This window comes from Periplaneta americana, chromosome 6 (genome assembly GCF_040183065.1).
Source record: "Periplaneta americana isolate PAMFEO1 chromosome 6, P.americana_PAMFEO1_priV1, whole genome shotgun sequence".
In the NCBI taxonomy this organism is placed as follows: Eukaryota; Metazoa; Arthropoda; class Insecta; order Blattodea; family Blattidae; genus Periplaneta; species Periplaneta americana.
In genome coordinates, this window is record NC_091122.1 from 106,045,826 (window position 1) to 106,057,037 (window position 11,212).

General features: G+C 33.7%; 1 protein-coding gene across 1 annotated transcript in view; it reads left to right on the forward strand.

Annotated features, from left to right (window-relative positions):
• Rbbp5 (retinoblastoma binding protein 5) overlaps positions 1-11,212 on the forward strand; it is a 63,201-nt gene that overhangs the window by 50,859 nt on the left and 1,130 nt on the right. The gene's annotated exons all lie outside the window — the stretch shown is intronic.

Consider the following 11,212-nt stretch of genomic DNA (forward strand, 5'->3'; position numbering starts at 1 on the left):
ATCACGAAGAAAGAGCTGTGTATAATAATTTCATGTGTTTGATTAATAAAATTGATTTTAATCATATTTCTTGCCAAAAAATCAGTACTACCATAGTTTTCTTTACACTGATTACCAATACTTTTTCTCAATTTGTAAAACATCGCGTATTTTCTCCACCCTAATTTTATAGAAAAAATAATGATGTCCAATAAAAGAACACATTAAAAAACTTTTTCATGATATTTTCTTCAGTTTATCCCTTGCTCCTCCTACTGAAATTTTCAATCTTGGCCAGGACTTCACTTCTTCTTTTCGCATCCAAAACAGAATGCCAGCACATATTCGTCACCAGTTTTGCAAATTCCTAAAGTAAAGTTAATCCTGAATGGCTCATTCTTTTCTACTTTTTCTTCAAAATGATAAATATTTTAACAAAGTCTACTTATTTAATCATTATTTAAAATCTTTGAATACGATATCTACATTACCATTTATGTAGGATAGACGTTTCTCTCTGGACATTATTCTCAGAATTATTGTTTATTTAATCCTTTACGTAGGCCTACTGGTGGTTAAAATATTAACTGCCGACTTCATGGGTTAGCCAGGACGTGCAGTCTGTTAAAAGACCACTCAATGTAAGGGGTATCCAGAACATGATATTAACTGCGTCAGAGAGCTCTGGAAAGGTTCGTATTTTTTTTGTCTCAGAATTGAATCCTCTTAATGTTTCACATCAGGAAATCTTCGACAGACTTCTACAGTGTAATGATTGTAACCTGAAGTGAGTAAGGAAAATATTCATTTGTAAAATGAATGCATTTTTAGATCAGTAGTATTTCTGTTGCTGTTATGGAAACAGAGTCTTTTAGAGCTGCAACATTTATATAGGTTAATTTTGTTAAAATAAATACATTTCATGCTAATGGACACCAATATACAGCTCTTGTCTTAATATGGGCTTCTTTGTATGCTCTCTCTTTTTACGTGGTTTTTTCTTGTTTTCTTATGAAGATAGCAAAACATTCATAATTTAATATATTTTCAGGTACTGAAGATAGTTCAAGTTTGTAGTGCAGTCTTTAGGTTCAACAAAGAACCTCGATGTCAGCACACTGTCAGTAAAGAATAAAAGTGCATCGTTAATGTTAAGTAATTCAGAAATCTAAAATGCTTGGATTTACTGTGATTTATGTATATTTTTTCTCTAATATAGGATAAGGTATACTGTACTTAGATTATATTTCTGTTCTTTTGATTTATGTTTGAGGATTGTTAGATAGACATGACAATGTTATGTTTTTCATACTGTGTATAATGGCAGACATTTCAGTTAAGTTTAGGGATTTTCTCTAAATGAATGCAAATTTTCCTAATAAAATAGGAATAACATTTAATTTGATAACTATGTACAGTGAAATGCCAGTATAACGAACTCGAGAGGATACTGTAATTATTTTAGTGAAATTTCGTTAAACCGAAAATAGATTAAATTTGCCTACAAATTGTGTCCCATATTATGGAATAACAGCTGCTGTACCTGGGTTAGATTATACTGTATATCTATATTATATTGCAACTTCAAATAAGAATCGGTACCATAATGATAATTATGCATATTCGACAACTGAATAATTTATTTATTCTTGCATATTTTACAATATGGTATACTTTGCTTTTCTTCTCTTCTTTATCTACTTCTTCAATTATTTTTCTTTTCTTGTCTAGCGAAAACTGCTTTTTTGCCATACCTGCTTCTTTACTTCTTCCCTCAACAACGTTTAAGAACAAACTGCACAGAACAACAAAATAATAGAAGTGCATGGCGCATGTTACGACAGGGAAGCAGAGAACAAAAGGTGTTCTGGCAGTGAAGCTTAACATTTGAAAATTTGTGCGTGATATTGGTGGTTTAGTTGATTAAATTATAAAGATTGTTAAAATGAATGTTGTTATTTTTGTGTGTGTTATGTTATTTAATTAAAATAAATAAAAATTTCAACAGAACAAGTATAACTAAAATATTAGTTGTTATGATGAAATTTTCATTTATATTTTTAATTAAATAACATAAACATATAAACGTCTCAAATAGTTATCAGGCTCTCGTCTCTTTTCTTGTTCTGTGTGCTTTCTGTTGCCTACTAGATATATCTCGTATACAATGGTGTTTCCAACTAGCATCCAATCAGAAAATTCCACTGAAACATTTAGCACTTCTGGTGATCAGGCAACAAAACAACGGACTGCACAGTCTTGCTGCCGGAAACTCCTCTCTCATTTTCACTCCCCTGACAAACTGCCTTCGAAAGTTCGATTTTATTAAACAATTTCATTTAAATATAAATTCAAACCATAGCAGTCGTGTCTACGGAAGTGCATTCAGAAAACTCACTGCAACCAGGGTTGACCGATGCGTAGTGATAACTCATTTATTTTATTTTCTTTCGAATTTATTTTTACTCTCAAAACATGCTGACAAGTACGGCTTTCAAATCTTAGCTCCTAACAAACCTACTTTCTACCCTCAAAATGCAAATCATAAACCAGATGTACTTGATGGATTTCTTTTCAGATGTAATACTGTACCCCTGTTTATAGACACTTTACAAGAATTGTCCTCTGATCATAACCCTGTTGTTTTAATCATTGAAAGAGCAACTACTGAGAGGCTATTTCCTCAAGCTTTCTTAAGCAGCATGGATTGGTCGTCCTATCGGGGATATATTTCACAATCAATTTCTGCTAATCCATTGATTACAACAAAAGAAGACATTGATGCAGGAATTAAAATCTTTGAAAATACTTTGAAAGCAGCAAAATATGCTTCACTAGAGAAAGAACCAATTCAAAGTTATCTCCATCTAAACTCGAATTTACGTCTACTAAGACTGGCTAAACAGAGAGCTCGAAAGCGCTGGCAAAAAACTAGATCACAAATTGACAAAAACGTATATAACATTATGAAAAATAGAGTGCACAAAATGGCACTAGAAATCAAAGTTTCGAAATTTGAAAAAGATGTTGCTGATGCAGGACAGTCAAATAAAATTTGGACAATCACCAAACAGTTAACCAAACATGATTCCTACTCTAAAAATCAACCTTTACATGGCAAAGATGGCCCAGTTTATAAGTCTTGTGAAAAAGCTGAACTGATAGCCGATTGTTTTGAGAACCAATTTAAACCTGCTAATGAATGTGACAGGTTAGTTGAACATTATCGCCATGTCGAGGAAACTGTCAGCACATTCCTACTATGTCCCGTATCCCAGTACATTTGTTTAACGAGCCCGTCAGAAGTCAAAACCATTATTAAACGCCTTAAACCTAAAAAGGCACCAGGTCCTGATAAAATTAACAACATGGAACTTAAAAACTTACCTAGAAAGGCACTTATGTATATTACCAAGCTTTTCAATCAGTGTATAGCTCATCGATATTTTCCAGATGCTTGGAAACTTGCATATATTACTGCCATTCCCAAACAAAAGAAAACTCCAAAGGTTCCAGCAAATCGCAGACCAATAAGTTTGATTAATGCCCTTGGCAAAGTATTTGAACGAATTCTTATGACCAGACTTCTACAAAGTGCACCAAACCTTATTCCACCCTATCAGGCTGCATATCAACAAGGTCTCTCTACAACACACCAACTGCTGCGTCTTGTTGAACAAACAACTATCGGTTTCAACAACAGAGCTACTACCGTAGCAATATTTCTCGATGTCAAAAGTGCATTTGACTCTGTGTGGCATACTGGTATAATTTATAAATTAATCCAATCAGAGGTTCCTGATGCACTGATTCATATAATTGCTGATTTTCTTCGGAACAGACGTTTCTGTGTTAAGGAAGACGGCTGTTTATCAAGACAAAAGAAAGTTCAAGGAGGAGTTCCGCAAGGCTCAGTATTGGGCCCTTACTTATATTGTGCATATACTTCAGATCTTCCAGAAAATGACGTCACCAGGTTAGCCTTATATGCATATGATACACTAGCATACACTACACATCGCAATGCCGATCTAGCCATTGGTCGACTTCAACGGCATGTCCACCTTATAGAAGAATGGTTCCAACATTGTAAATTTTAAGTAATATTTAACTGCATATTAGGCCTAATTTCGTTAATGTAACATTTTTTTCGTAGCTGGATGAATTATGTTATTCTGAACATTTTTAACATATATAGCAAATGCATTTAATAAACACTACTCAAACTCTCACAGATTACATCCCAATATAAAAAAAACTGACAAATTTATCAAAAGAGAATTACATAAATATAATAAAAACAGTATCACAAAACCTGAAATATTCCATCAAAATTTTACTTCCAAAGAATTAAGCATAGCTATACAAAATTTAAAAACCAAGAAATCTCCTGGTTCCGACAACATTCATTCCGAATTTTTTAAACATTTGGGGGAAAAGGCCAAGTCTGTACTTTTATCCATTTTCAATTTATCATGGAACACCTCAATTCCTGCAGCTTGGAAGAAAGCAATCATTGTACCAATTCACAAAAAAGGGAAACCTGCTCATGATGTTAATAGTTATCGACCAATAGCACTATTAAGCATGATAGCAAAAACTATGGAGTCAATGATCTCCAACAGATCAACTTGGTATTTAGAATTTCAAAATCTTTTATCACCAAGACAAGCTGGCTTTCGACAACTACACTCTACTAATGAACAAGTCATATGCCTCGGCCAAGAAATAAAAGACAGTTTTAACAAGAAAGAAGATACCTTGGTAATATTTATTGACTTTCAGTTAGTATATGACTCTGTTTGGAGAAATAAATTATTATTAAAACTCCAGAAATTAGGTATCTCCAGCAATATGTTCAGATGGATATCAGAATTCCTTAGTCAAAGATTCATTGCTACTAAATTCAATAGCTCACTTTCTAGTTGTAGACAAACATATCGAGGTCTACCTCAGGGCGCTGTCCTCAGCACAACTTTATTCAATATTTATATAAATGACTTACCCTCCCTATTAGAGGAATCAAACATGAAAACAGCACTATTTGCAGATGATATAGTTTTGTGGACTTCCGGATCTCACAGACATAGAGACAAAATTCAAAATTCTGCTCTTAAAGCTCTAAATCAACTACATGAATGGAACACATCAAATTTGATGACACTCAATTTAGACAAAAGTAACTACCAAATATTTTCACTTGGTAAAAAAGAAAGAGAATTCAATATCTAATACAATGGCCAACACCTCCCTAGGACTTATGAATCCAAATATCTTGGAGTTATTTTCGACAGTAAGTTAACATGGAACAACCATTTGAAATATATTTCTGAAAAAGCTCGTAAAAGATTCTCCCTTCTGAAAAGACTAGCAGGAAAGAAATGGGGTTGCTCTAGAAATACTTTGAACACTACATACAAAATGTTTATACAGCCAGTGCTGACGTACTGCGGAGAAATTTTAATTACTTCACCTTTCATAAACGAAATAGAACGTGTTCAAAACCAAGCTCTCAGGCTCATCACTGGTGGAATCAAAACAACTCCAATAGATTCTATGAGATTCCTCACTAATATTAACAGCATCAAAATGATAATAGACGAAAAAGCACTGATTCAATATGAAAAACTTATCAGATTACCAGGAAACAATTGGCATTCATACAGTCCTCTCCGTAGATTAAAAACTCAAAAAAGTTTCATATCCATGGTTCAAGAATTAAAACAGAAAATCAACATCCCGAATTTAAAAGAAAACTTATAAATTAAATCAAACCCTTTAACACTATTAATATAGAGTATAATCTAAATTTAACAGAAGAAATACTGAAATCAGAAGTAAACACTGAAATAATGAAACAATTGTCTTTAGAGACAATTAATATTAGGTATCCTCCACAAAATTGGCTTCATTTATACACCGATGGATCCTTGATCTCCAGGGAACAAGGTGCAGGTGCAGGTGTTACGTGCTGTCTCTTCTCACTTTATAGATCTCTTGGATATGGAACAAGTTTTGATGGAGAAATCACTGCAATAATTGAAAGTCCCAGGAATCTTCTCTGCCACATCAATAAATTTAAAAATGCAGTTATATTGTCAGACTCCAAAGCAGCTATTCTATCAATAGTCTCTAGACACACACCTTCATCTCAAATAGCAGAAATAAATAAAATGCTCTCTCAATTATTATCACTCAATAAAAGAATTGTATTCCAATGGATACCATCCCATTGTGGAATCCTGGGAAACGAGAATGCGGATGCTTTAGCAAAGAAGGGCAGCACTGCTACTTACAGACCTGTTACTAAATCTACGTATTCCTCTGTGAAAAGATTTATTAAATCTACATACTTAGACTTCAACAAACAAAATTTGATAACACAATCCCAAGGGAAAAAATGGAACTCTCTGCATCATAATCTACAGTTGATTCCCGATTTACCACGCAAATTGTCTGTAGCTGCATTTAGATTGGCAACAGGCCATGACTGTTTGGCCAAGCATCTGCATAGAATTGGAATATATCAGTCTCCTAACTGTCCATTGTGCAACTGAAATCAAGAAATGGATTCAGAACATCTCAAAATCTGTGCGTCAGTGGCTAACCATGACAATATCTTTGAAAAATATTGGAGTGGAAGAGGTCAAATGACTTTGTCAAATGCCTGGCATTAGAAAACAACAACATTTTTAACATGTAAATTAATAGTAAAATGGCTGGGACTAAAAAATTATTTCGTTATTCTGAAAAATTCGTAATAGCGACATTTCATTGTAGTAGTAGACCTTTTAAAAATACTATAATCTTTGTCAAAGAGCAGTCATAACTTCCTACTTGAACCTCTTCCACTAAAATATGCAATTTTCTATTGTATCTCAAGTTTTATAATGTTCTCATTGTCTTGTAATTCTCTATAGTTTTCTTCCAATTTATTATTACTGATATTTGTTTGCACTGTTTGTCAATATCCTTACTTAGAATGGTAGTATGTAGCTTGAAGCATCATAGTTATTCATTTTTCTAAGATGAAGACGAAAAGTTGTCCTAAAATATTGGTAATGGTGCTAATGCTCATGAAGTTTATAGCACAGTATTCTGCTAATCATTAGTTTAGTTGGGTCTTACACTGTGCTGTTGGGTAACTTGTTTGCATAATTTTGATAACTGTTATTCTTTGATTAAAATTACTTCAGACTTTGCATTTAAAGGTATCGTTATAAAATTGTGAAGTGCAGAATGCACATACAAACATGAGACATAATGTAAAAAAACACTAAATGAAACACATAAGACATGCATGTAACACTTGGAATGCATAAAACAACTAGTAAGAACTCATAAGAGTAGACTTCATGCCTTTGGATTAGTATGTACTGTATGTGCTGTTATTCATGATGATGCATTTCAAAGGAAGAACTATCAAGCTCATATTATTTTTAATCAGTGTAGGTAGTCACACGCCCAAGTGATTTGTAATGCTCTAGACCAATGGGTCGTGACTCCTTGGGGGGGGGGGGGGGGGTCGTGAGATGATTTACAAAATAGAACAAAATACATTAACATACGTTAATTTTGTATTTTAGAAACATAAACTTACGTTGAACATAAAATCAGAGAATATTTTAGCAGTCATAAAGTAAAATATTATTAATGTGACTATTTTTCAGAAAGAGGCTTCTGTATTCGATACATTTTAAAGTTCAAAGAAATTTCTGGCATTTGCTTTGATGGAAATCATAGACGAGAAACTTATTTTGCATAAATATTGCCTAAAATTTAAGAGCTTCTTTCACAAGCCAGAGATATTCTTGCATTCTTTTGTTCTGCGAAAAAAGTCTAGTTTCAGCATTCCATCAGTAGGTGTATGTATGAGTTTTTCAGTTGAGTAACACTGTCTTTTTTTCATCATTTTCTATATTGTTTCTGATTTTCTTCCTTTGTAAGCCTGTAATTAGAGATCGTATTTTTTTGTGAAATAAAATGAGTGATTTTGGTGTTGAGCCTGCCAATATTTCGGTGGGTATTTTGTGAAATAAGTTGTCAATTCTGTGAGTATTTCGTGAAGTAAGTTGTCAGATGTATTATGTTACGTTTTAATAATATAAAATTTGTTTTTTCTTGCTTATACATATTACATCAGCATCGTCAAAATATAAACTAAACACAGTTTCTACATTGTCTGCATAAGAATTTGAATATTTTTGTGCATGCAGAAAAGTCTCTCTCATTATCCACATTAGATGTAGGGAACCACAGTTTCTGCAAACAATTCACTCCAATTTTATTGTGGTCCTCTACTAGTCCCCCAAAACCCTTTTCCATTAAAATGCAGCTTCTTGTGCATAGCTTTATTTTACCAATGGCACATATATTGACATCTAGTCATTTGTACCTCTGCCTACTATAACTGTGGAGTAATGGTTAGCATGTCTGACTGTGAAATGAGTGGGTCCAGATTCAAATCCTAGTCGGGACAAGTTATCTGGCTGAGGTTTTTTCTGGAGTTTTCCCTCAACCCATTAAGAGCACATGCCGGGCAACTTTCGGTGCTAGACCCTGGACTCATTTCACTGACATTATCACCTTTGTTTCACACATGCACTAGGTAACCATCAAAATTGATAAAGCGTCGTAAAATAAACCAATTGAAGCAACTTTTTGGCCAATATGATGAAGAATCCTGTTCCGAGGTTGAGGCACTCAACTGGTGCAAGACATACTGCACCAAAGATTGAAGAATGTAGGTATCTATTGCCTCTTGATGTAACAATAAAGTTATTTTCTCTCTTGCTTCCCAGTATGTAGATGTAAGACTTTCATTTTGTTGAAGTGCTTCACAGTGTGTTAAATGGTTCATATTCATTTCTTCTTGTTGAGAACACAATAAATAATTTACAATTTGGAGTTGACAGGATGCCAATTCTATGTAAATGTTTACCAAGACAATCATGACCAGTAAGGAATCTGAACATGACCACAGTAGATTTACGTGTTAAGTCAAGAATTAAATGGTCTTTCTAGTACATTTTCCCAATGTGAATTTTGTATAGTATTTAATATTTGGACATTACAGTTATTTTTAATAACTTGTTTTATTGAATAATATGAAAAATTGTAGTTTTGATTTTGTTTAAAATTTTAGTGCCTTTCTTTGCTAGAATGCTGGCTCCCTCATTTCCGCTTATACCACAATGTGCAGGAATTCACTAAAGAACTATGATTTTATTTAAACGAATTTGTTTAGTCATTGAATAGATTTCTTTAATTTATTTTTATTTTTTTTTTCATTTTATGTTGATTTGTTAATACTATTGTTTGTATGAGTCCCCTTAATATGACTATATTCTTGCAATGATGAATCCAAATAAATACATTTTGAAGGGATGTGTAAATAGCATAATCTTCTCCATCAAAATTTGCGGTATTTTTCGCCACATTCTTATAGAAGGAAAAAAAAATTCACAAGTACCACTTGCTCCAGCTCCTTCCTCAGGAGCCATCTGTGTATATGTATGGTTAATTACTTAATGGATATGTTGTATGTAGAGTTTCTAATGTGAGAATGTTTGTGCATTCACTGTCCAAATTAAATGTAGAGAACCACAATTCAATCCAAATTTATTGTGGTTCTCTATTAGTCCCCCAAAACCTTTTTGCATCAAAATATAGCCTCTGAACTTATTTTTACCAACATCGTGTGTGTGTATTGATGTCTAGCCATTTGTACCTCTTCTTTCTCTTTGGTGAATATGATTAAGAATCCTGTTCTGAGGTTGGGGCATCAAACTGTTGCGTAACATACAACATCCTTGAATCTCTTCTGCAGTCAGCTACAGAAATCAATTCTTTTTCAATAGTCATGGGGATAGTTAAAGTGAGTGTACACAATATCCATAGAGAGAATACAGAAATATTGGAGTTACCAAGTGATTGACAAATTGACTAAAACAAGTCACAACATGGTTAACAATATTGAATAAAATTTAGGTGCATATTTAGTAGTTTTATGGTTATTAACATGTTGCACACGATAATCCAAATTTCGCGAATTTGTTTTGCTTAAATATTGTATGTTAGGTGCCTGCAGTAGAAGTGTAAATGTAACAAAGAAAGTAATTGTAGAAAATTTCGTGCATGTCACTATTACAAAAAAATATCATCCCTACCTATAACATATAACTCTTCTTCCTTCATCCAGTCACATATTGTACCTTCTATGATTCGAAACATGTAGGTATTCAGTTTTACTTTTTAACTCTTTGGACAATTTTTATTTTTCCTCCATTATACAGGGTGATTCACGAGGAAAGGTAAAAAATTTAGAATGTGAATTCTGAAGTCATTCTGAGTGAAAAAGTTCATATGAATATAGGTCCATTTTCGAACGGTTATGGAGATATGGCTCTGTGATTTCACAAAAACTTCAGAGATTCCATTGTACCAACTCGCATTTAGAGACAGATAATGGACAAATTTAAAGTTTATATTCATGTATGCATACATACCTAATATTCTAGAAGTCGGGGTCGATGTTTTCGCACATTTTCAAAGGTACCTCCTGCTTCAGTGCACTGTTGCACTCGGGTGTGAATCGTGCTCATCGCTCGGGAAAGTTGCACGTGGCTATTTTTATGCCGCATCCAAAATACAGTCGATTAGCGCCTCTCACGTTTCCCTGTTCCTTTGCTATACCAAGTCTTTCATCCAACCCCATAGACAGTAAATACTCTTCGATATGGTACCCTTCTGTTTGGAAAGCATCATTCATATTCAGTCATGGCACACAAGGAACTTCCATCGCACAAACCATAAACATACACAATATTGGCATATTCTGCGGTAAAAAATTCATAAGGCATCTTGAAAAACACAACTTAACACTTCCGATAACTGTACCTGTATAACTACTGTACTGAAGGTAGCTGACTGAACTGCTGTGAACCGATAAGTGATAGTGTATTTGTTGTGACATTTGTAATGCTCCACCACCCGGTTTGTTTCTCTTCTGTTATCTACATCACTCACAATGCAGATTCCAATGTTACGTCATTCATCGGTGACCTTGTCTCATGTCAGCAGCATATGGTAACATCTGATTCACCTTGGGGCGAGACATTTTACCAAAAAAAAAATGCATCTAGCTCTGCCATCATTCGAAAACGGACCTATGTTCATATGAACTTTTTCATTCAAATGACCTAAGATATAGTATCCTAAATTTTTTATCTTT